This window comes from Harpia harpyja, chromosome 22, assembly GCF_026419915.1.
Source record: "Harpia harpyja isolate bHarHar1 chromosome 22, bHarHar1 primary haplotype, whole genome shotgun sequence".
Classification (NCBI taxonomy): Eukaryota; Metazoa; Chordata; class Aves; order Accipitriformes; family Accipitridae; genus Harpia; species Harpia harpyja.
In genome coordinates, this window is record NC_068961.1 from 12,076,501 (window position 1) to 12,103,488 (window position 26,988).

General features: G+C 44.5%; 1 long non-coding RNA gene across 1 annotated transcript; it reads right to left on the reverse strand.

The window, feature by feature from the left end:
• Nucleotides 1-5,794: 5,794 nt before the first annotated feature.
• LOC128135063 (uncharacterized) lies at nt 5,795-17,865 on the reverse strand. The gene is made up of 3 exons (XR_008232920.1): nt 17,509-17,865; nt 9,358-9,469; nt 5,795-5,929 (listed from the first exon to the last, which is right to left on the reverse strand). It is a non-coding gene; the product is annotated as an uncharacterized LOC128135063 (long non-coding RNA).
• Nucleotides 17,866-26,988: the final 9,123 nt, after the last annotated feature.

Genomic DNA, 26,988 nt, shown 5'->3' on the forward strand with positions numbered 1-26,988 from the left:
ACGACTTGGAGGATTTGGGCTGCAAGTGTAGCATACTCTTCTCTAGCACCTGGTTCCCCACGTTCTGCCCTGGGTGCTCCACCTGTGAATGGTATATCCCCCCCAAATCTGTCTTGTTCAAATAATTTGTTTTATAGCACATCAAAGTGCCATTTACAGACACCCTGTGAGTTCTGCTATTGGCAGGATCTTATTCTCAAGAGTCATTTTAAGATACAGCTAAACATATCTTTTCACTTTCCCAAACAACATACACTTAAGAAAATAATAATTCCTCCCCAGTTCTGAAGCGTGATAGCACAAATCAGAACAATGCAAACTGAACTCATTTCATTAGGAAGATGAGCCATATTCATCTCTCTTTTCAGCACGCTGAGTGACTTTAGCACAGCAGAAAGGTACTCTTCTCCCTCCTTCCTCCTCTCCAGTCACCAAGTATTCAACAGACTTGCAGCTAGATCAAAGGCAGCCAGACGATTCAAAGATTTATAGTATTACTTAGTAAGGGCAAGTGCGAAAGTCAAATGGTAACTTCCCAAGAGAGACTTATTACTCTGAACTGCAGCTAATACAATTCACTGACAGAGAGTTATGAAGACACTAGTTCACACCAGGGCAAAGGAAAACTGCCACGTGGGCTCTTGTGTTGCTACCAAACCCCTTCAGCACACTGCCGGTAAGTTACTGTTCAGAAATACCGCTGTTTCAGGCACCCATGGACCCCAGTAAAGTCCCCCTGATGTTTCTAGGAAACTGTATTTTCCACTGTATTTTGTTCAATGGCATTGTGTTTTCACAACTTGAGCAGCAGAGCTCAAGTGGAGAGCTCTGGCATCACATGGCCATTTTACCCCCTCCAAAGTCCTTATGCTGTTTCACTGCTCACACCTCCATCTAATCGCCACGGAGACAAACTTACTCTGTGTTGACGCGGAAGTCACGGACACTGCACACAATCAATATGATCAAGCAGATGCCACTTTATTGCCAAGATAGCTCGGTTTACATGTTCATTCTAGTTACTGTTCACGCATAAGCAAATTAGAGATTGGTTAGCATGAGCTGTCCACGCGCCTAGTTACACCTAATGATTGGTTATATCAACACTGTACACGCGCATAAACATAAGGCATAATTGGTTGTATTAACTAAAACATGTGAAACTTGTCTCAGTCTAATTGGTCAAGATAAGCTGCCGAATTGAGGTTCTTTGTGCCAAGTTCCCTTTATCGTGGAATGCGCACCTGTGTTCTTCTAATTGGTATCTTTCTTTTTTTGTCTTCTTGTTTATTCTGTTCAAGGCCTTCTAAAGGCGTCTGGAATGCTCTTACTACCGTTAGCTAAATATGTGTCCACAAGCAAAACATCCTTGAAGTCTGCTGCCTACAAAACATCCTTGGCTCACAAATTGATCAATTCTATCGAGTCTGGATTGTTCACTATGTGCCCATTACTTTCCAAGTATCCCACAACTCTGTTTCTGTGAAGCCAATGTAGCTCTGTGGCATTTCTCTTCATTGCACCATGGCTGGAGCCACCCTGAGCACATCTACAGTCAGTAAATGGCCAGCTCAAGCCTTTCCTCAAACTGCTGGTGGACACACTGCCCGTATGCAGGGCTGCACCCAGAGGTGGCCTGGGGCTGTGCTCCAAGGAGAAGACATGTGCCTCGTTCCCCATTGTCCACCAGCTATCCCTGGGGCTCAGCATCCTCGCAACCACTTCTGAGATGGCTTCTCCCTTCTTGGTCAGTCCCAGCCAAAGGATGGATGGTCCTCCCGGCTCAGCTTGGCCCTTCCCTTTAGTTAGCAAAACAGGAAACTCCTGCCTTTTTCTATTTCAGTTTCATGATTTTTTTTTTTCCAACAGGCCAACTGGGGAGGGCAATAACAGGGAAGGGTTGAACATTTGTTTTCATTTAATGAGTTTTGCACTTGCCCTGAGAGGCTGCTCAGGAGAAAAATTGTTGCAAGCTTTAATTTATAGAGCAGTGTTGAAGGAAGTTATGGAGGGCGGGGGGGAGGGTAAATAATTCTGTTGGAGCATTTCTTCCACTTGCAGAAATAAAATGTATTGAGGCCGTGGGAATGGCCGTTGTCTTCTGGGAGCTTTAATTCTCTGCAGTACCACTCAGTCCTAGGAAGACTAATAGCTGAAGGAGTCCTCCACAGATCACATCATTACCCTCCAAAGACCATCAAGGGAATAAGAACCTCTGGAGGAGTGTGAGCCACCATTTCTGGGGAGACCTGGGGAGCTTCACTTCCCTGCCATGCGGGTTTTCTATTTTCTTACAATAAAAAATAAAAAAGCTGGATTTGCAGAGACCTCCCTGTAGTTTTCTTCCACAAGAACTGCAGATGCTCCTCTCAGCACAAACCCCCTTTGGTCCGTATACATGCCTCCTCATTTACTCTGGCCAAACTCCACCAGCAGACTTCCTGCTGTGTGTCAAATCCTGCCTGCTCAAGCTTAGAGCAGTGATTTTTACACCCAGCAATGAGGCAAAAAAAGAGAGACTTATCACTGAATATGTTTGCTCTAGCCCTGTCTCCCTGGATAACAGCTATTTCAAACATACCTATTTATTCCCTGTTGCTGCTATACAATCTTTACCCTACTTCGCATTTTGCCTGAAAGAGTGAGTCACAAAGATGGCACCTCCTATTCATTCCCAAATTCCCCCCCAAATGATACCCCATTTTCTGAAGCAGAAGTAGATTTCCACTTTGGCAAACCAGCCAATTTAGCGTCTCCTGAGGTGATGGTTTGCATCCATGCAGAGAGCCAGCACAAGAACAAAGGGGCCCCTTATGCCTTCAGAAGGGACTTGAGAAGGACTTGAGCTCTTGGAGGAAAAAGCTGTTGGAGATAAGTGCTGGGACTTTTTCCCCACATCTGAGACATCAAGCTTGAATCCCATCTCACAAGTCCTTTCGCCAGAGGAAAGGAATTAGCCCTGAGGAGCTTGGTTAAGGAAACCCTTACGTGTAATCCTGACCTTAATGAGCAGTGTTAGGCCATAAGTGAAGACCTTTCAATTAGCATGTCATTAATGGATTGGGTGACACTGATAAAGGGAGGACCAAGGACTTTTTGTGTGGTCTTCTGAGGTGAGCTGGGTTGTTTTACAGACAGGAACAGAGTCACAGTGAGACAAAGCCCCATATCTGTGACATTAATGCTGAAAGACAGAAGCATGTCACATTCATACAGCAAGGGTAACCTTGCAGAAGGAAAGACAGTAAATGGAAAAAATAAATGAATGTTCAAAGAACAAGCAAAAATTAAGGATTAGTTTGTAAGCACCAGGTTGTATACCATTTTTTCTGTTAAACACTCAGCAGTGACTTCTCAATGTGACCTCAGCCAAAGACACACCTTGCAAAACACAGGCAGGATTACTAATTTTTCGGAAGCTTCTCTTCATGACAGGTTAAGCCATAATTTTGCTGTAACTCATTCCATCGCTGAAGTTGCTGACATTTATGACTGTGCTTTGAAACGTTGCTATACCCAAGGATTTCGCAACATTAGCTTTGACATGGTAAATTAGTCCATCGGCTCCTTCCAAAGCGAATTTGCGATGCAGTGGATGAGGACATGGCAGCTGAGGGCTGTGTGGCATCAACACAAGACCTGCCCTCCAAATGAGCCACCCGATGCCTCGTATTCTGTTAGCAGGTGCACTCGGAGTCCCCCCATTAACAGACCCCCATGCATTAAAGGAGGAAAAACGTTGTCTGCCGTTCATCACAAATTATATTTAACTGCAACTCAATAGAGATGTGGCAAGTGTGAGACATCAGCATTAATACTACTGCAGATGTGAGTCGTAAGAGGAGAGAGACCTTAGGAATTCCCACCTGTGTAGATGATGCCCTGTACCATCCCTGGGGGAGGTGAGCACCCAAAGAAAGAAAAATAAAAGGCCAAGGAGTGAGCAGACAGTAGTTTCTGTGAGAAAATAGGGAACAGAAGAGGCAAGGCCTGCCCTTTTCAGGGTCTCACAGGGAGAGCGGCAGAGACCCTTACATGCCCGTCAGGTCGTGGTCAGGGAAACCCACTTCCAGCAGCCTCTCTCAGTGCACAGGCTGTCTGCCCCAGTCCTGCTCCCAAAGGGCAGAGACAGAAAAATATGGTGAGGGTGGCCCCAGACCTGCTGGCCTGATGCAAGAGAGCAACGCCAGGTGTGTTTAATTCAGGTGTAACATCAATGTCCTACCCTGTTAGCAGATTATGAATATGCAAGCAAGAATGTGCAAGCATTGAGTCCAGGTGACTTGGGAATTTATCCTGACATGTCTCTGCTGAATGAAGAGGCCTTTCGAAAAACAAACTACAGGCTATGCTGCAAACTCTTTGTGTACTTTCACTGTTCTTTCAATAGGATATTTTAAAACATCACAACTGATGGTTTATTTGCCCCGAATCTGGTTTTGCATTTCTTAAGCAGCAGCTAGAATCCTACATCTCTCCGATCAGCCTGGCACACAGGCAAATGGCAGCGCTGCCAGGTAATGTTGTGGTGCGGATAAAGTCTTTTATTGGACTTGCAGTTAGCCCTCAAGTGAAAAAGAAGCTTTCCCAGTGCTCCCCCAATATAAATTACAAAGCTACATTTTATTCAGGACAGAAGAAAACACAGAGGATTATCTTGGTAAACTCATCTGGCTTTACCAGCAGTAAATTTGTTGTTCAAGCCACTTAGGTCTAGTTACTGTAAATTCCTGTTTAATTATAATCCAGATGTTCTCAAGGCCCTCTTACCCTCTGGCACACCTTGACGAGCACTGCACAGAGAAAATGCAGTTCTGCCGTTTTCAGGGTTAAGATGCTCTTTGGAGAACACACCAGGAGAGCTGCTCCGCACAGAGAGGCAATGGGGCCGGATCCTAGGTGATGCACAGAGGTCATTTTAATCAAGGTGAGCTGTAATCCTGAGCCAAGCAGTAATTGCCAGAGTGGGGAGAATAGGCAGCTTCCCAGCCCCTCGCTGGGGTTTGCCCATGTGAGCTGCCGCTGCCTGCTGAAACGCTGCTCCGGCACGGCACCTGCCGAGACGTGGGAAGATCCCTGGTTCATTGCAACGCAAGTGGCACGCCCCACCCCTCCAGAGATGTCGACATGGCTTTTGTTTTGTTCGCACTCGTACTGCCCTGCTTACTTTCTCTTTTACTTTTTCTGGAATAGCCTCTATATATTGCTGCTGAGAAAGTAACTCAAAAGCACATTTCAGTTCCTATAGGTCTAAATGCTATTTTGGTGCTTTTAAGCTAAAATCCCTTCAACAAAAAGGTGTAGCTTAGACATTCATAAATGACCTGGGAGGAAGGGGGTAAAAATAACATGAACAAAGACAAAAAACATGATCTAAAGACATACTCTGCACCAAGTATATAATGAAGTTCTTGAACTCATTGCCACAGGATGCTGCAGAAGTCAAAGATATGAAGAAGTGGATGCTTCATGCACTGAAACAACTTAGTTTATGTCACACCTTGGTTTTTGTCCTTTTTGATCTGTCCACAAACTTCTTGTTTTCTATATAAAGGCTAACCACTTGGGTAAATTGTTTTCATTTGAACATTTAAAAAATGTCCTCTTAAAATAATGATTGCCAAGTGGTACGAGATTTGCTTCACTTTGAATGTTACTCAAACCTCTGTGAAAATGTTCACATGGGTATACAATCCCATGGAAGTAGATCTTAGAAAAGAATCAGAGTTCTAGATTCTTAAAAATACTCAGAATTACTTAATGGTCTTTGCTAATAGAAACTAACAGTCTCTGCTTGATAGAAACTAATACCAAACCCTCTGAGATTAAGGACAAAGTTTGTATTCCCACTTGGCAATGGTGAAGCCTTAGCTCATTTCCTTATTCTCCTTTTGCTCAGGCACAGTCCAATGAAACTGCTCAGTGTATACTGTAAGTAAAAGAAGAAATGGTGGATTTAGACATTTATCTTTCCCTATTTGAAAGTAACTCCTGAAAAGTTCCAACAATGATTTAAAAATACCACATCCTCTCAATTGAAATTCAATATATATTTTTTCTTTTAAAATATTGCCATTGGTGGTCCAATCACTATATTACTTGAGCTTTAGCACTTGTACCTACTGCTACATTTGTATTTTTAAGAGGTTATAATATTACCAACTACAACATCTTTCTAAATGCATCTCCCAAGTGTGTGGTGATTTCTGTAGTTCAGACATTTAGTCATGACACAATATGGGATTCAAGAGAAAAAATACTCAGTGTAGACATAAGCATCGCATTGACAAGGTAGGCAACGTTGGGCGACACTGACAAATCTGCAGAAGAACAAGTGCCCTGTAATTCATGTGAACAGGACAGATATTAAAAGGTCAGATGTTGTAGTCAGAAAGGAGTTTCTAAAAAAATATAACTTTTGCCTCTGCAATTACATTTCCAGCAGATCCTTCCACTTTGATCGGACACCAGATTGATTATGACGGTTCCAATTTCGCTTCAATTTTAGCAAATTGTTCTGCTTTTATATTATTAGACCAGAGGAAGATTCTGCCATCCAGTGGTGAAAAAATCACTCTTTTACTTGAAGGCTATAGTTTGTACTAAAACCATGTTATACTTTGAATCAAATGGGCGTGTTCTGGCCACCGTAAGAACTTCTCTTTCTCATGTCCCTGGACCAACAAAGAGGACAATTTTACAGGGGAGTACACGTACACTGGTAAAACTCACAGGGATGCAACATGTAGTCAGACTGTGCCTGTTGTTCATACTTGGGTTTGTTCTCTCATTAGCGCGGTTGGTCTTGTTACCCAGTACAGCTTAGGACACTTGTGTGCCATGTTTATCATGCACCAGCAGTGCATGTTCGGACGAGTCCTGGGCTGGCGTAGTCCTGCCGCCAGCCTGTGCCACAGGCCCCAGGACCGAGAGGAGATCACAGGTGGAAATGTCTTCTCCCCAGGCAGGGGAGAATGGGGCAGCGTGCTGAGCCTGGCTCAGCTCTGCCTGAGGCCGTTAGCTGCCCAACCACATTGATCGTCTTCCTACCGCAGCGGGCAATGTCAGGAGTCAGTCTTGGACCATTTATAAAAAAGACACTTAACAACATGCAAATGCATACCACAGCTTCCCAATAATTTACCACTACATCCCCATTCAGTAACGTCCATAACCAAAGGCAGAGTTGGACCTTCGCCGCTTTGGGCGCTGGAGGGGGTGGATCCGTGATGACTCCCCTCCTCTCAGCCTATTCACACCCTTCAGCCCCTTCTGTGCAACTTCTCGGAGCTGTACGGCACTGCACCCAGAACGTGGATCCCTGTATACCCTGTGTTGAAAGGGCATGGTGGGTTTACTATTCAGTCTACAGTATTTAAGGAAATAATAGCCATTTTTAGCAAGTAGTGAGTAGCATTTCTGGAGGTGAGCACTGACCACCCATGGTGCCCACAGTGGGTGAACCAGCCATGAGCCACGTGGGGTGGGTGCCCAGCAGAGTGGTAAAACAGCCCTGCCGAGTCCTAGGGTGAAACACCACACTACTGCCACCCCACCACAGACCAGGTGCAAAACATGTCGCTCTGTGGAACAGACCGTGGCTGGCTAGGTCTTGTTTTTTGTGTGAGAGACATGGCAGCTTTCTTGCCAAGCAGCCATCTCCTGAAGTAGGCCAAGCAGGAGAAGGGGATGAGGACAGCTGAAAGAATCAATGCAGGAGGTGACAACAGCATTAATCAGAGCTGCCATGGTGCCCAGCGCCAGAAGAAGGCCCAGGTCCCAGCTTGATCTTGTCAGCAGGAGCAAACCGGGAGAAGGGCACCATCCCAGTCAGCCACATGCACTGGCTCCAGGAGCACAGCATAGCCCTTCCGGGGGGCTGCTGTGCACAACATTTTCCTTGGCAGCAAACACGATTAATTAATTACTCCTCCAATTAATCCCCACAAGTCTGCCACCCCAAGAGGAGCTGCCAGAGCAGCTAGCGTTTTCTTTGAGCCCCGGAGCAGAAGGGGATTGCCCACATCTTCTTAGGAGACAGCATAGTGGCTGAGGGACACACAGAAGACTAGCGAGACTGTGTTATAACAGCGCTGGTGGCAGGCAAGGAACTTGAATTTCTGCCTGGTACCAGTGCTGTCATGGTCCTAAATACACTTACCAGGCCTGGAAAAGTGGTTTGTTTTACCAGATCTGGCCTACTAGGTTCACTCATTTTGGATTTCCCCAAGAGCTAGGTGAGCTAGCCCTGGGCCTAATGTTCTTGGGCAAAGGATTGACAGAAAAATACCTTTCATGCCCTTAAAGGTATGAACCCCTAGTATTTTGAATATTGTATTTGCTTATCATTTGCTTCTCATCCTGAAAGCAACGACAAGGCGTCTGCACCGTCCTGCCTGCCCACTTGTAAGAAGTAGCTTTGAGTGTCCTCTTGATGTCCAAAATTATGTTGCAAAAGTAGTCAGAGGCATTTTGGGGTGGAAGACACCAGCAGCCCAGGAGGACAGACTGCTGGAATATCTCCTTCCCCCGGGGGGAGGACACAGACGTGCAACAGCTCTTGCGGGAAGGGACAGCCCTGGTGTCCCTGCACTGGGAGCAGGAGGAGCGGTCACAGCAGCCTGCCCTCTCCAAGTGCCACCGCAGCCAGGACATACCTCACAGATTAGCACACCTAAATTTAGGTGTTTTCATACAGGTCTGAAGAGCAGTTGCAATGACCAGATGTAGACATCTCTTTTAGGGTGCACTGGACAGACCTCAGACTGCCTTGAGGAGATCTCTATTGCCAACAAGAGGAGCTGAGCTGCCACCCTTGCAGAAGGCACCTGTGTGCGGGCACATAAATCTACTTGTCCAAGTTTGGATCCTGACAGGGACCCAGGGGCTGGAGTGCATAAATGCATCAGGCAGACCTCCACCTGCAGAGGTCCGGAGGGGGGAACCCATCAAGTGAATGAGACATAGGCGATACAGGACTATTCAGCCTTTCCAAGGCAGGGCTGAGAGGCAGCCCCCGTCGGGGTTGCATCTATGACTTGTTAAGCCTCCATGCTAACAACTAGTGCTCCACTTTGCAAGAAGCTTTCTGAGGCTTTCTTTTCACATGCAACTTCTTGAAATATTGATCAGGGGAGTGCTGAATTTGCTCACCTGTCAGTAGGAGAGCTGTAGGTGGGTGAACTGAAGACTGCTTGGTGCTCTCAGGCAATACATGTCAAAGAAACTATTTTTCAAGCCAAAATTGTACATTCATGTTGACTTTTATTTGAGTGTGTCTAAAAGAAAATTATTCCTTGGACTGAATTTGGTTTTAGCGACGGTGAACTGCCCTGGCAGAAAACTGGTAGCACTTACCTTAAAAAAATGAGATTACGAAATTTCAGCATGGCACAGGTTTTCCCCTTCTACTGTATTGTATCCAAGTGTTTGGCTTGGTTTTACTTTGTGTTCAGAGTTTAGCTGATATCTTCACCGCAGAGAGAAAAAAGCATTATGAGCAAAGATGTAGCTAGTCAAAGAGAAAACACAATTGGCCCATCTTTCCCATCTAGTATCCAGGTAGATAAAAAAAAAATGTATGAAGAAATTCATTTTTAGATAGATGAAATCCCTGTCTCTACCATGCTTACTTGGGAGCCAGTTGCTCTTACAGAAAGACAGGCAAGCACAAGCTCTTTTCTCCGTACAGAAGCAAATCTTCCTGCAGCAGATATGCTTTAAGAGAACTGTGTCTCCGAAAGACATTTTTGGCTGTGGGATTCATATTTTCCAGAAGGTGCTGTTCTTACTGAGCCTTACTGCTGCAACTTTATGCTCACAAGACAGGTTCTTTTGATTAAAGTTACACACGTGCTTAATCAAGTACAGAATAGGACAGCGTTTATTCACTATTTTTATAAAGCAATTATGAATGACTCACTTGCATGTGATTCGTTCAGTAAGAATTATGAGCCTTTTACCTCTCTTCTGGTAATGTGAGAGCGCTTTTCTTTTTGATATATAGTTGCTTTCTTGGGAGGACTGGATCCATAGGAAAATGATCAAATAAATAATTGTCTTCTTCCATACCCAATATTTTTCAGGACTACCCTCTCCCTCCTCTGTGAGTGATGACTCCACTAACCAGAGTAGTTCAACCCCTGTCCGAGCAGCATCAGACCTGCCTGAATGCTGGGCACAGCCCGAGAAAAGCACAGAAAAAGACATTCATGGCTGGGTTTGGACCTACTTCATGCAGCTTTCCTTATCAAGCAAAGGGCAATGGAGCTTGCAGAAGAAATTGCAGAACCAGAGTTTCTGCTGGCAGATGCCATCAATGTCAGCAGAATTACACCCCCAGGGAACTTAGACCTTTCAAAAGTGGCAGATATTTTAACACTATTTTAAGAACATTTCAAAGGGAAACATTACTTTTAGAACACTTGATACTCCCTGTTTCCAAGAAGTGAGGAAAATCTGAATTCCAGAAATGGGTTATTTCCTCTTCGAGGAAAAATGAGCTGGCAAAGATGCTGGATACCAGGGAGGGAAAGCAGACAAATATTGGTGTTATTTTGTCTGAATAGCGTTCATGCCCCAAGGAATTGCTTTATTTCTGGACTACTAGCAGTAGAGTTAGATCAAATGGAATTTTTAAAGGAACCAAGTAGGAAATGTGAAACAATGGCCCGCTTAACACTCCAACAAAAGCTCAAACTCTCATCCTGCTAGCTTTGGTGACATTGCTGTTTTACCAAGTGTGAGATGTTGGAGATCAAAGGGTCCTCATTCATTCTAAAAACTGCCTCACCAGGAGCAAGGAGGAGGCTGAGCTGTCCTCTACCAGTGGTCCAAATGAAATCACTGAGATTTCTAGTGAAGTAATAGTCTGCTCACCCCCAATAAGGATATGACAATCTAGTATAAAAACATGACATTCTGTAAAGCTGCTGTAGAGCTAAATGACATTTGGTTGTCATTCATTAACAGTATAAAATGATACATACAATCATAAGAAAAAGTATCACCGAAGTCTAAAAAGAAAAGTGGGAGGAAGCCTGTTCCTTCAGAAGGGTGAAGTACACTCAGAGACAATGCAGATTAATCTGCCAATGACTGGGGGCTACCCTTTCCCCACACACCAGTAACTACTTCCAAAGACTAGCAAGGAGATGGAGGAAGGGCAAGAGAGTATAAAAGCTAAAGCAATAGAGTGAAGAATGCCTCTTGATCAACCACGAAAGGGAAAACTCTGGACTGCTCCAAGTTTCTGCTGGTTTCCACAAAGTGCTGACAGGACTGTGCTTTCTGCTCCTCTTCACTCCAAGCTCATCGTCACTGGACTGTCTTCCCTAATTTGCTTTTCTAGCGTAACCACCTGGAAATGAGGGATGGAGTATAAAACAGAATGACAAGTGCTTGCACCTTGCTGAATTCTTCTTTTCAGGATACGTTTCAATAGATGGACACAAACAAATGCTGCTGCTGCTTTCTCTTTAGAAAGGGTTAGTTACAGTTTACACAGAAATCCACTCTCAGCACCATTGCAACAGGCATCCTCTGAAACGCAATGTTTATTCTCATGACTGTAACATGTAAGCTTGTGCTGAGGATCGAACACTTCTGCAACCTTCTTTGTTATCAGTGAGAGGCCTCGACTGCAAATTCCCAATTGGATCTAAATATCCACAAAATCTGAAGCTGCTTGAATCTGTTGGTTTTGTTCAAACCAGTTTTACATAGCAAATTTCAAATCAGCTAGTTGATATGATTTTTCCTAGCTGGAGAATGGTGTTTTCATTGGGGGCCATCCATTCTGTGGCAAGTAGCTCTACAAATCTGTCATTTGCCAGAAGTAATGCACATCCATAAAGAAACCAGTCTGTGTCTTCTGTTGCTTTCAAGTTGATTACAGAGACAGATAATGTGGAGGCCCTTCAAGTTCTTCCATCTAAATTTGGCATACAAGCTCCAAAATACAGTGAAACAATCAATGAATTCTTCCCCCCAAATCCAAAGACAACTTTTACTGCTTGTGACACCAGGACATGAAGATGTCTAAAAAGAAAATGCACTGTGCACACCTGAATAACTCGTATGGGTTACAGATAGCTCCAGCGACCATAAAGGAAAGGCCCTCCCCTGCACACGGCCCTGTATGTCTTTGCTTTATTATTTACCCACCCCAAATTTTCACTGATCGAAGCAATTACTCATGTGCAGGAAAAAATAGAAAAGGTCTTGGTGAAAAGAAGCAGATCTGCTAGCCAACATCAGTATTCTCAAGGATGGATGGGCCCACAAAACATGCTCTACATACTTTTTGACCATTTGAACCAAAAGAGAAAAGAACACTTTCTCTGCAAGTGAACAAGATGCTGACACACCAGCCAAAAAATAAAAAAAACCCACCCCACTACACAGCAACAAGAATGATTCAAGGTCTTTAAAATCTAGCTCCTCCATCAAACAGGAGGGAGCTCATTCTGGTTGGTCTGAAGGATAAGAGGAGGAAATTATTTGTTTATGGGTATGAGCTGATCAGTTGTGAGAAGAGCTTGGCTATGAGAAGACTCTTTCCAGAGCAGACTGATGTGTACCACAGTTATGACAAACTCACGACAGAAGTGGGCAAAATATTGTAACAGTGAAAGTAATTACCCATTGGAAAAAACCCCAAATACCAGAGTATGTCTTTAAATCTGAATTGTTGAAGTGAGACCAGCTATCTTTTCAAAAGGATGGGGTGTAGTTAAGGCGGGTGAGAATTTTTAAGTAGAAGTCTATGGATTATATTATACAAGAGGTCATATTATGCATTCACAATGTACTTTCTGGTTTTAAAATCTATAAATTTCTATTAAGAGCATTGGTTTTCACAGGCTGCTGACTTTATGATAAACTCTCTGCTGGGTTTGTTCATGTTTGGTCTCAGGGGACAACATTGCCCATATATTAATTTTGAAAGAAAACTTTAAGCTGACTAGAAATTGAAGGAATAAAATATGCTTTCAGCTTTAAAAAAAACCAAAAACACCACACACACACAAAAATAATTCCGTTTCCTCTGTTGAGACTCTTTGCTCAGCCAAAAAGACACTGAAAAAAATGGCTAATTCATGTAGCAGAGACTGTGTCACCACAGAGAGTCAGATTATTTATTTCAGTAAGAGAAGAAGCATCAAGCAAGGAAGTTAGGTGGGAACAGCTAAGTAGGCACCCAGGGTATATCCAGAGTGCCCGGGTGCAGCTATACTGCACGGGCTGTCCTGGGACCCCACCCCTCTGCCCTTCATGCTGATTTTCACACACTTGCACCAGTTGCAGCCCTTGACCACAAATGCAAGGTCACTGGTGACGTTATCCACCAGCATCTCTTAGTGTACAGAGAGAAGGGGGAAAGCCGAGCCAGAGACCAGACCCCTGGGCTTGCTGCCTCCCAGTCTCAGGACGGTTACTGGGATGGACCGGCCAGTCCCAGCAGGGACAGACCCCCCCCAAGAAAGGGTGATGCTGAAGCCACAGAGAAAACCTGGCAGTACTGCACCCCTTTGGCCAAGACAGAGCTGCAGGAGTTCTGAAATTCTGGAGTATGGCCAAGTTTGTGACCAGACTGCACCCACATCAGGCAGGTCCTTTGTGGTGAACAATGAACACTATGCACCCTCCCCTTCAGAGGCTTTGCAGAAGTTGAAACATAAAAAAAAAAAATATTAGTTTGTAAAACCACCTGCATTGCTAAAATAGTAATGCCAAACGCAGTGCAGCAGAACCTGCTTTAACCTTCTCAAAAGTTCTTCATTTATTAGGTCTTTGCTTTTTCATCTTCATGAGAAATATCCCCATCGGTTTGGTGGCAATAATTCTAGGTTTCAGCATTTCACTCCAAGGTGAAGCAAAAAGCAAACTATTATTCTGTTCACTGAAGACTAGAAAAATGGCAAATCTTGTAACAAACTCTAAGATTGAGATGGGACAGAATCAGTTTCCCTCTACATAAAAGATCGATTGGAAAAATAATCTCCTTAAAAGACCATGTCTGACACTTGCCTTTTTCATTTTCGGGAGTTCTCTTCAAAGACTTGTTGGGACTGTGGTTGCTTAAGGTACAAGGACAGTGTCATTTGCCACAGGCTAGCAACGCCTTTTATTCTGTAGAGAAAATTCGGTCTGTGTAAATGGATACAACTCCCTTTTTCTTTTGTTATTTTTTTCCTGCTGCCAACATGCCTGCTTACTGCAGTACTGCACTTGGCCCTTTGTCTTTATGAGGCCGCTTGCTTGACTGATTGCCTAGGAATTTATGTACACATTAAAAAAAATCACTTTATATGGGTTATCTGGGAATGTCCAGATAGGAACTGAACTCCTCTTAGCCATCACCTACTGGCATCTTCTTTTCTTTATTCTCTCTCAACCCTGTTGCCCACTACATTTAACATCAAAAAGGACCACCCATTTCACCAAGCACTGTACAAATACGTAGACAGTCCTTACGTCCACAATTCCCACAGGATTTATAACACTAAGCAGATGCACAGGGAGGTGAAGAGGCTTCTCCAGAACAACGTGGCTGGAAAATGCATGCAGGGATCTGTCTCCCTGGCTGTGCTGCTTCCTCCTGCTCCACAGACATGGTGAACCTTGGAGAGCTTCAGTCTCCTGGTTAGGTGCTTCAAGACCTGACTGCACTATGAGGTTGACTGTTTCTTGTGCTTTGGGGAAGATTTATTTAAGATTGCTGGGGAGTTGCCTCCCAGCTGTTCAGGATTAGAGATGTTTCGCTACCCCGAATGTCTGGAACCATTTATGTATTTGTTGGAAATGTTCAATGGAAATTTGGACCCGGTGTTCCAGGAGTAGGCTGCTCCTAATAGACACAGACTGAGAAATTGCATTGTAGCAATTGCCTTGTTGTCCATCATGTTGGGTTTCCACTACCTATAATTTGTAGAGGTAAATATAAGGAGGATGCAGACATCTTATAAATAATGACAGCAGTTCTCCTGAAGCCAGACAGGTGCAGATAATTCTTCATGATCCAGGAAAAAGAAAATGAGAGGTGATGAGTATGAATACTGAAATACAAGGACAGGAGCACATGCGCTGTATCTCATAACAGTATATATTTAAACACTAAATATAATTTGGGGCAAGTTTGGGGTTTTTTTTTACATAGAAGACTCTTTTCCAAAACCTAAGAAAGAGCAACCATTTGAAATTAAAGTTACCGATGTGGTTTCTCAAAACTTTTCTGAAAAGAATAAAAAAGATTTACCAGTGTAAGGGATCATTCTTATTTCTGTATTTCTTCTGATGAACGCAGTGTGAGCTCTTACATATTTGCAGTGTATAAAAAGTCCAAAAAATTGTTTCTGCATACTGTTCCTTTTGTTCTAGTTCAGTCAGCAATCATCTTTTTTTCCTTTAATTTCTTTACACAGATTTTCTCAAAGTAGCATCTGTTTTGCCTTTTAAAAATTAACTGTGTAAGCACAACAAAATCAGAGAGATGTCAAAGCTGTGGAATTTTCCTTTGCAGCCACACAAAGCCAAGTGTTGGATGACTCTGTTGCGAGACGATGAATCATCTCAAGTTACGGAATTTGGGTTCAGGTTCACTAAGGTAGCTATTATGAAGCTCAGCAAATCTATATCCCCCTCTGATCTGTTGTTGTTGTGCTTTTTGGGTTTTGGAGGGGGAGAGGTGTGGGGGAACCTCTAATATCATTATGCAAACTTAAACTTTGCAGGTTACATATTTCAAAGCCTTCCTTAAATGAATCAGAAGTCCTGTCCTAAACCTTTGACAACTCTGACCGATAAATCCAAACAGAGCAAACCCAAAAATTTAGGAAGAAATGTTCTCAAAGACAAGTGTTTGCAGTCAACAAAAGAGCTCTTAGATACAGTTCTCTGGGTAAATCCTGGCAGATGAACTTAATTAAGAGACGAAAACAATTAAATAGCAATGTGCGACAAAAATGGGCTAAACTAAAATTCTCTGTAAAATCTCCTTAATAGGAAACGAGAATTATCATTCTGCTGCTTTCCACAGAAGGAGGGATGGCCTCTTGCTGTCTGTGATCCCGGAGCACTATCAGCCTCTGTTCACAGTGGTCCAGTTGGCAGCCCACAGATCATGGGATATTTCCCTGTGCCCCCTGCCTTTCCCCAAAGAGCCTGATGGTGTTCAGGAGAAAAATGATGCTTCGGCAGCCAACGCATCCCCCTGCACATGCAGCACCAGGCATGGAGCTGACCAGGAGCTATTGCCCCAGCTTCTGGGGGAAAAGGGGTTCAGGACACCCGTGTGCATGCTCATGGCTCAACACAGCGACAATCATTAGCTGCTTTTGTCGATCCTGAGCATGGGAAAAGGGTGTCTCAAAAGCAGCTCCAGCCACCACATCCCCTCAGCTTTTGACCAGCTCATGACTCATTGGCTGACAGGCAGATGTGTAGCAAGAAACAAAACCCCAATTTAATCCTGTCCATTTTTCTCCAGCATGACTGCCCCAGAGAAATCAAGAAATGTGCATCTGTTCTGAGTCACATCATGCAATGGCTCCTGGCTTTCATTTTGGTAAGGATACTACCTTTCGAAGATAAATTAGATGGAAGAGTCCTCCAGAAAACTTCTGGTACAAGTTTTTTTTGAGGATTGCTAGGCTTAGGGAAGTCCTGAGCCATGTCCTCCTCAGAGGGCTGGTGGCCAAGAAACCATGCCAGGAAGCATCCCTGTAGGAAGCCCCTCAGCTATGAGCGGCTGAAGATCAGATAAAATGTCCAATATGTCCTGGTCCTCCTCCCAGGGCATCCAGGATTAGCCACTCTTGGGGAATAATTGCTGTCCGTGAAGGTCTGACCCAAAATGGTCGGGTTTTAATGTTTGCAAAGCAATAAGTAGTCAATGGTCACTGAAAGCAGCTTGCTTAAAAGGCCAATGAAATTGAAAAATTCAGATAGACTTCTATGGATATGGGGTAGTCTTACAATTCTTTGTGGGTATCATTCCAGTTTTATCAAGATAGGAATTAATTTTAAAAATGAGAGAATTTAAAAGTTCCAGAAATAGACAGTGAGAAGTACCCCCGAAAAAATAAAGTCTTGGATTTCAAATATCATTATTGTTGTTGTCATCATTTTCAAATCTGGCAGGGAAGTCAAGACATAGTGTCTAATACACTGAAGTCAGAAAGAAAAATTCCAGAATCCGCAAGAATATGAAAACTTCAGGTGTTAATGTTTAAAAGAAGATAAGGAATATCCTGACTCTCCCCCACAAAAAAAAGAGAAAGAGAATTTACAGCAAGCGCCAAGCAATCTTTTTGGCTCCCCAAACTTCCATGTAGCATGTATGACAGGATTAACTTTAATTGCTTCCAGCCTATATCTAAAGATGAAGAACGGGATACCAGCTGGTTGGAGTAGAGCTACCTCACCAGTTATTATCTATTAAAAAACTGCCTGGCTCACACACAAATTGCACATAAATTGGGTACTTCTTGAGGTCAACTTTTTTACCTCACCAGCTGTCTTAGCATTTCATAAACCCCTGTCATCCCCAGAAGCAGTGCTCAGGTTATGTCATCTTCTCCTTTGGGCCTGTATCCTGCAGGATCTGCAGTGTTTTGCTCTTGCAGTGTGCCTAAGTAAGTGCTTGAAAGTACAGACACGGTTAGGTCCGCAGTTTTCAAACTTGGGGCCATGGTGGATCAGTGCCAGACTGCTAAGCATCTCTCAGGACTGAGCCTTTTGTTAGAGCTCTGCCACTTTTTCACTGAATTATCTCTTCCTCCACAAAGGAGAAAATTTGTTTCAGCTGGGCTGCTTTTGTCGTTAAATACTGCTCAGATTTAGCAGATGATAGCAGAACTACACCTTTGCCTATACATAGTGTGCAAACCAAAGAGAAAAGTAATTCTAGTGAATGAGTTCTCTTAGCCTGAAACCATTCTCTGCACTAGAAAATATTTAAAAGAAGAGAAAACTGTGGAATGTAAATGGGTAACATTTTCTACTGCCAAAAATGTTTCATGTGACCTTATAAAAGGTCCTTTTTTCTCCTGGATGAACACCAGTCTCACACATGCAATAGAATATTCATCCCTCAGAGTAATTTCTTTCCCAAATAAATTTATCTTTTGATATTGCACTACAGATTCCTTTTCAGTAATAGAACTGCTGGTTTTTTTCTGAAACCAGCAATAGATTACAATCCATCCCCCTGCTTTTATTTCTTCCCTTTTCTCCAAAAGTGTTTTAGACCATAGCTGCTTCCATCTTTTAAAAAAAAAACAAACCAACAAAACAAATTGTAAGAAATATGGGAAGTGACTGGAGGATTAGAAAAGAATGTCAAAAGCTCCTACATGATATTAGAGTGAAAAATCCTGGTCAGGTAAATTAACCTTGTGATCCAAAGTCCCTTGGACATCTCTTGGGAGGGGCATCCCACCCCATGCTTTCCAGCATCTTCTAATTTTGCCTTTCGGGGAAGAGAGGGTGTCTGTCAGCACAGCATTCCTCTGGCTCAGCCTGTGTGATTGTCCCTTTTCCATCCAGACTGAGTCAATTTATTGCTCAGGAAAGACCCCTCTACATTCCAGTTTGTGGGACCGGTGTGCAGTCTGGGGAGCTACTGCAGGCACCCTCGTGCAGTGGATATAAAAGTAGAGCCTTTCTAAGTGTGGGGATGATCGCCTTGCTCAGCAGTTGGCACAGCAGCAATGGATACTGCCTTCTGCTCTCTGCAGCTCTGAAAGATGGAAATTGTTGCCTCACATTAGAGTGATGGTTCGACAGCCCTCTGCACTGCTCGGATAGACATCTCATAGCAGGGTGAAACAACCCAGCCTCCCAGTTGCAGCTGAAGCCCTCATGCAGAGAGGCTGATGGGGAAAGGAACACTTTAGGACTTGCAGGGATCCTCAGGGATCTCCAAGAGCAGAGGGTATCACATATTTGCACAGCATGATGCATGCTGCGATTGCCTCTTTACCCCGTGTGCAAAGCAGCTCTTCAGGAGCAAGCGAATTCACACACCACAGTGGGGTCTTAGTCTGGCTCCGGCATTTCTGCAGGAGGGAGCAAATTCCTATGGATCTGTATCATGAGCTTGCCCCAGGCAGCTATTGCCCCAATGCCATAGCAATGCAAAAACAAGTGATTACTGCTATCCGGAACCTAGTTAGCCTCCAGTACCTGGATAAATGATGTAGTGATGCAAGCTACCAGTTGAGGCCCTGGTAGGGGAATTTGGAAGTAATATATCTATGGGTAATCAGCATTGCAGATATACTTGAAATTCTAGCGAGGTTCAAGAAAATGGGATTCTCAGCTTGCGCAGGGAGCACTAATGGCACACACAGGCCTCTCTCACACTCTCTTGCAGGTGCCAATAAATGAGCTCTCCACAAGAATGCTCCTCCTGCGTTCTGCAGGGCTCACTTGGGATTGGTCTCACGCAGAACGTGGCTTTGAAATACGGCTCCTTCTCCCAAAACTACAGTGTTTGCTGTTTTCTTCCTGTTCAACTTGAGGATGGGACTGTGCTTAACTGCCACCTAACCAGGTGTTTCTCACAGGCTGCAGACATTTGCAAGGCACAGGAGATATTATGATGTCCTGCTCAGCTTCCTGGCAGTACAGGGAGGAAACATCTGCAGAATGATGGGGAGACGTAGGAAGAGAGCGTTGTGGGATCACTCCTGAAGGACTTCACCGGTGAACTTATTGCAAGTCATAGCAAAGCAGTGACCAGACCACAAATTGGGTGTATGAAAAAGCTGAAACAAAGCTTATGTATTTGGGGGCTAAGAGGAACTCTTGTGACCTGGACGTATTCTAGGTCAAAAGGGGAGGGAGCTGTGCAGATCTCTCTGCCCAATTTAGTAATCCTAGCTGCCTCGAGAGAAAAAAAGAAAAAAGGAAAAGAACAGCTCTAGAGCATGATGCGCTTCATCCTAAAGTAGATGTTATGTCGGATGAGTCACAGCCTAAAATTGCCTATTTCGGTCCATTATAAAAGGGAGCCCAGCGAGATTAGTTCAGATGAAGACACCTCCAATTATGGATATGTTAGATGAGCTGAATCTCCCAAAAGAAGTTCTCAGTAAGTCTGCAGGTATGGACACAGGCTTTGGTACACACCAGTTCAGCAGTGCAGAGAGGCTCTCTGGAGGCTTTACCCTGAGAGCCATCCAGGAAAAGCCTTACAGCTGGCTTAACCATGAAAAGCAGAATTTGTACTTGTCCGTATCACCTCCTCCTTTAAACACTGTCTTAAATCTACCCTATCAGTTATTCAAAGAGATCTTATCTCTGAGAGAAAACATGTGATTTCTGAGTAAAAAATACACCCGACATTAGTCATGTAGGTTTATGGATCACAGTTTCCACATAAAGGCTTTGTGGGGTCTGCTATTTGAACATCTAAGTGTGTACTTGGATACACAAACTGGATTTCTACCGTGAACTGAGCTAATGCAGAAGTAGGAGTTATATGTCTTTCTATTACACAGATATTTGAAATTTGGCCTATTGCTACTAATACAACAGAGTCTGTGAGAACGGGAATGATCCGACTGTTATTCTCTAGTGGAATGAGCTTAGTGGAAGACCGTAGCTGGAAGAGCTACAGCCTGGCAGAGGATCAGAGGGAAGGCAGGACGTGGGGGCAAGCAGCAGGTCCATCGCTCCAGAGGAAAAGTTGGCTCTGAGAGTACACCAGGACCTCCTCTGACGTGAGCTGCCCTTTCAGACCTCTGCAAATAGGGTATGTTGGCAGAAACTGCTTCCCTAGCCTTTCCTCCAGTCCAGGTCTGGAAGAAGGAAGACATGGCAAGAGAATAGGCACCCTGCCAGTGGGACCAAAGCACTTTAAGCAAAATTCTCAATTTAATTCAGTTGTTTAATTACAAAACTTTATTTGTACAGCTAGGTTTCCCTTATGCACAGGTAGCTTATCTGGCTTATGGATAAGCAACACCAAGGGGCAGAAATATCCATTCTGCTCTCCTCAACAGTCCATCCCATGTCCAGCAACACATACTCATTTTTATGCTGCACCTGTGCAAAGATACCTTCATGAACTTACATGGACCTGCAACAACGAAGAAGTTTCTTGAAACTGGGAGTTTGGTGCAAAACCCCCCAACTAGCACTGAGGGAATCAGCTCAGGGCCAGTAGTATCATCCTGGAAGTAAACTGCTGCTTCCTGACCCATCAGCCCACATGGTGATGAGTTGACTGTGTGGACTGAAAGCTGTCTATAATCACTGATGCAATGCAAGTCTGTGGCAGATTTATTTGTTCAGAGGCGGCCCAGCCCCTGGGTCCTTGCAAAGCTAATGTTACAGATCTGCTTTCAGGACTTTGTGCCTCATTATGCTCAGCCGTTCAGATGGGAAGAGCTGGAGCCAACAAAGACAGGCGATCAAAAGTCTGAAAGTTCTTTATAAAGAAATACTTCTCACATTTCCAGCTAATTGGAGATAATCGTGTAAGCTTTCCCCCACCCCCAGTTTAACAGACCGGTGACATTTGCACGTCTGGCTCACGGTAGCCTTATGGGCTTGACATCTGTGCATGGCAAAAGCATTTAGCTTCAGAGCTGCATTCCCTGAGAGTGCTATTAGTGTGGAACCAATTCTGTTCACTTAACGAATGTGCTGTATAGTCTGGGGGCTCTATAATATTTGAAAAACAGGGAGAACAAGGCTACTCTTCGAAGCATCAGAAGAGCAGTCAAAACGGGACTTAGCACAGACAGCCCCCATGACTGTGAACATACGTTGGTTAATATGAAATGGCTGGGCAGATGCTCTTCTGCACGGGTGAAATAAAAACACTAGGCCAATAAACCATGGGCCTGAGATACAGAGATGGCCCAGACACCCTGCAGTGCGAGGAGGTAGGCAGCGTGGCTCTCTGAAGGAAAGCAGCAGCTCAAGAGGAGATGTTAATGCACACTTCTCGGCACTGTGCTGCAAGTGCCAGGCTTATCCCCGCACCATGCCCTTCAGCAGAGGACTGTATGTCTTAAGTGGCTTGGTTCAGGATGTGACCTTTCACCCTGGTAGGCTTGCAACAGCCTCATGATCTGGAGTATGACACTGCCTTTGTTTGGGGGTGGCCATAACTGAGGATTTTGTTGTTCTCAGTGAAAATGTAGCTCAGAAGTAGTATCCGATAGCAAAAGAATATCTTCCTTTGGTCTTTCATGTTTCCTCTGTGGCTTATTTGGAAGAAGTAGGTGCAACAGAGAGAGAGATCAGGAAGTGTTTAATAACCTCCTGGTTATTTAATCTGTAAATACCAAACTCTGAGGGGACTTTGATGTGAAAGTACATCAAAAGGCAGGGTTAGAACTCAAAACTATCTCAACAAACAGGAGATGTGGGCTGAAAAAATAGCACAGAACTCAGTGAGATAAGTGCAAGTCAGTTCAGGTATACAAAAATAATCAACTAGAGACCTACTGGGTGGGGAAAAACTCAGTAGGAGGTGTGCAGGAAAGGATGCAGGGGTTGCGATGCATCCATCATAGGCTGAACCTGAGGTAGAACTCTTATGTGAAGATAATTCTGAGGTGCATGAACAGGATTATAAAGCATCCAAAATAACTTCTGTTCAAAGCCCAGCTGTAGTTTAATGTCTGAGTATGTACACTGTGTTTCAGGAAAGATGGAAACTGTCTGGGGAGACTCCCCAGCAGAGAAAGATAGATTAACTGGGAAATTTAGCTTGAAGGGGACTTCTAGAGGTCCTCTAGTCCAAACTGCTGCTTCAAACAAGGTTAACTTCAAAACATTGTTCAAGGTCTTGTCCAGACCAGTTTTGAAAATTTTCCATTCTACATTCTATTTAGATTAACTCTTAGGAGAGCCTGGGTCTTCAGTGAAGGCAGGCTAGCATCCCCATAATCTTCAGACATTGCCCTTTCCTGCACCCCATGGAAAATGTCCGGGATGGAAGTCTTCCCCTCCATCTCCACCTTATGAGTGGTTAAGGTGGTCTTGTAGCCAGTCCATGCCATTGGAAAGGTCTGAAGCAGCCTGGTCCTAACTTGCTCAGGAGTTTAGTTCTAAACATCTGTTTGCTAGAATGTATAAATGAAAAATGTTTATGAATACCTGTATTTTTACTAATCAAATTATCTAAGCATATTTAAATGGCAGGTTAACCAGAAATCCTAAGAATCACTTATGAGGGCAGAAGGATTATTTTAGAATCCATTTCCACCTTTACCCTGATCATACGTCTTCACTGCAGATTCAGCCTGGAGGACCACAACTAGCCTTGCCAGACTGTAGGCTTTTCCATTGCAAATACCGTATCTTCACTCTAGCCGTGCATCTAGCCACACGGATTTGGGTCCTTTCTGCAGGGACCTTTACCCTTTGCTGGCCAGTGCTAACAGAGCTCACCTGCCCAGGACAAATGGTGGACAGGCTCCAAAAGACCACCAACACTTGACTGGGCTTTAAGTGCCTCCTCAACTATTGGTAGAACAGAGGGTCTCCACTTCAGGTTGGAAAAGAGTCAAAGTCAGTAGTAGAGTGAAGATATACCCTGTTTTGATGGCTGGTACACATGAATGCCCTGCACACACACATAAACACACCCACATCTCTTTTTGTTTTGAAGTAAGTAAGTGATGAATTCACCACCATATAGCAACTATCCAATTCAGAAATGAGTCATTATTAACTACCAGAAGAGTGAAACCTGTCCACGCAGTAACTTTTGGCATTATAAATGCCTTTGAAGAATATCCTGTTGGACTATTTGTTCCTGCCTTTTAGGGGAAAATGGAGGGGCTGGTTTAGTTTGGCAGCACAGAAGTTAGCCATGCAAGGACAGGCAAGAGAAAGGCCATCCATGCAGAACCAAAAGCAAGCGAGGTCTGAAAACCTGTTAATGCAAATTTCAGCTCAGTGCTGGAATCCAGTGAAAACCTTCAAACTCATTATTATTCATTAAGCAGATTGAAGGAGTGAAATGAAATTCAGCAAATTGTCCACCTCTGCAGAGAACAATATGTTCATTTTGAAGGGAAACCAGTGTATGGATGGAAGGTGAAGTGTAAGCCACACTTACCTCAGGGGGAGGAGTGGGGGGGGTCAAATGTTTTTAAAAAAAAAATCCATGTCCCTCTCTCAATGCACATACCTCACTGGCCTGTCTGACCCCTTCAATATGCACTGGTGATAAAGTCCACCTGTCCATCCTCACCTGCTGCGTGCGCTGATGCCAGGGCACCAAAGGTTCACAAGTGGCAGTCCCACTGAGGTCCCTTAGAAGCCAGACTCTTGACCGATCCTTTATTAAGACTAACCTCTTGTTCATCCCTGCTCCCATGGCATTTTGTGGGAGCTAACTCAAATTTTCTGTGTGGTCTGCTTGAAATACAAAGCTAAAGGTGAGTAGGGAAGACTCTTCCTTCAGCCATTGTGTATGTTACCTTCTTCCTGCCATTTGAGGGATTCATTTTGTTCTGATTACCCAGGCAGACCAGTTTATTATTTGCTCTGTGACAGTGTCCATCAGAGACTAGAAGAATTTTTTTGTGGAGACCCACAGAAAGAGACAGTGTGCAATGAAGGACTGTGTTACTAGACAGGACCAACATGGCAGGAAAAGAACCAAAGGAACATTTTCTCCTGTGTTATGGGGGAGCTGGAGTAGCTCGCTCAGGTAGTCAGAGCTCAGCACCTTCTGCCCCCACTTATTGCTTTTGTTTATCTCATGCTGTGTTACCACAAGCATTCAAGCCCAACCTCCCTCCAGGGAAACACAGTGATCGTGGCTGGGTTTCATCCCTGTCTGCCACGCTGCTTCTCTGCTGACCTGGAGGGTGAGACCTGTCGCATCAAAGCTTGGAAGTGCCTAGTTCACACTGTCTCCATCCCCACTGGTGGCACCAGCTCCACCTGGGGAACAGGGAGGGGAACAGGCACTTAGATTCATCAGATCGAGGTTAGGTATCTGCCTCAGGACGAGAGGAATGGCTGTGTCTCTCCACTAACTGCAAAAGGAACCTGGAAAAAGTAGCTGAAATGAACATGCTAAATGAGATGTGGACACTGCCATTAAGTGGGATGACTCTCACCCAAGTTGATTAGACGCTAGCAGAGTTAGGGGTAAGTACTTTAAAGCAGAAGACTTTTTCCATCATCTGTTTTTTATTTCCTGAAGTAGAAATGGTAAGAAAACCAGTTATTCAGGGTCCTAGAGGCTAAAGACTGTAGCATGCTGCTTCAGAGCTTGCTTGATTAGCATTTAATGTCAGTCAGGCATCCTCTCCTAATGAAATGTCTCACCTATAACATTTCTCTGAGCTTTGGCAGTTTATTTTCCGTAGAAAATTATCTTCTAATGGGAATAACAGTTTGTACGATAAAGTTCCTTTCTTCCAGTGAGTGCACAGCACTCTGCAGTTGTTAGCTGCACCTCTCACTGCATCATAGCCCTCTCTTGTTGCCAGAAATACACTGATAAACAGGGATTTCTCTCCAGGGCAAGTCTCTCCTTCTTGATGTATGCAATGCCTGGCAAGATGGGGAACCAATCGATGATTAAGGTCAATCCGTCATATCCTCTTATGCAGTGCTCTCGTAACAAAGTAGTAGCTGAGCCAAGAAGGAGCTCTGGGTGCTCATTCCACCACACACACTGTTAATTGTGCTTGAACAATGAAAAGTCATTCTGGAATTAAATCTGGCGTGGAAGTCCTCAGCCAAAACATGCATTTACTTAGGACATTTGGGAGGTGAGGTAGTGGGGGTAGATTGCCTGCATCTTACTGCACTGATGCTCACGTGGCCCCTGGGCACTTTGGAGTGGATTTGGACTACCTACAAGGATACCTCGGGAAGACTTAGGCACCAGCGAAGGAATTTGGGGAAATGGTGAGCACTTTAAAAAGCCTACAGCTGCCTAATCGTGACCCGTACATCTGGCCACGAGAGGGGACAGCCTGCGAACAGGGGCAGCCCCACTGCAGCAGAAGGTGTCAGGGCAGCCCGGGCTGGCGGCGCCCCAAAGGCTCAGCTCCTGCAGACCCACGCAGCCAGAAGCATGGCAAGCAGCCCAAACACAACCTGCTGGCAAGAAGATTCCCAACCAGCATAATTTGCTCAATTGAGGTTCATTCCAAAATTGTTTAAAAAGTTAAATTACCCATCTTTCGAATGGGGAAACGGTGAGGCAGCTCCCTCGCTGCTGTGTTTGCTCTGCATGTACTCCCGGGGCTTTGCTGTCTCCAGTATAAGTGCAACGTTCAATTGCCATAGCAACAGCATCGGGCAGGTGCAAAACGCTGTATTTTCTCCGCTAGATGTAAAGGAAAACCTTTCTGCTCCAGGGAAGGGGACTGTCAGTCCTAATGAAGGTTGTCCTCTCTTCTCTTACCTGGAAACGTAGCAAGGAAAACTCTTTATTGATTTTTGTGAGGGAACTGGGGCTCCAGGATTAATTATCTTCCGCTGTTTATTTTTGCTACACAATAGATATCCATATAGGTACAGGCAATAAGTGTTTGGGCTATATATAACACCATCTACAAGCCAGCCAAGGGAATTTCTCTCTGCAGCAGACAGGGGGTAATGAGAAGGAGGAGAAGTTGCACGGAAAATGATACTGCTTTTCCAGCGGCCCCATGAGTGGCCTGCCCAGAGCGCAGGTCAGTTCTGACAAGGCAGAGGTGACCCAGGGAGCTTCCTCCCTCCCTTTCAAGGCTGCCGGGGCCTAGTACTTGGGCCAGATGTGTAGGGCATGCCTTCCTGTTTCAGACAGACCCAGTTTCCCCCGCTGTGCCCCAGGAGCAGGTTTTTCCAGCAGGGATGGGGTTGGGATGCTCCCAGAGCTCAGGGCTGGCCCAGCAGGAGGTGGCAGCGCGTCCGCTGAGGCATCCTCCATCGCCTTGCCTTTAAACCTTGGGAAAGCTGGAGGAGAGGAGTGTCCGACAGCACAGCCCAAAAGCACGTGTGTTTTCTTTA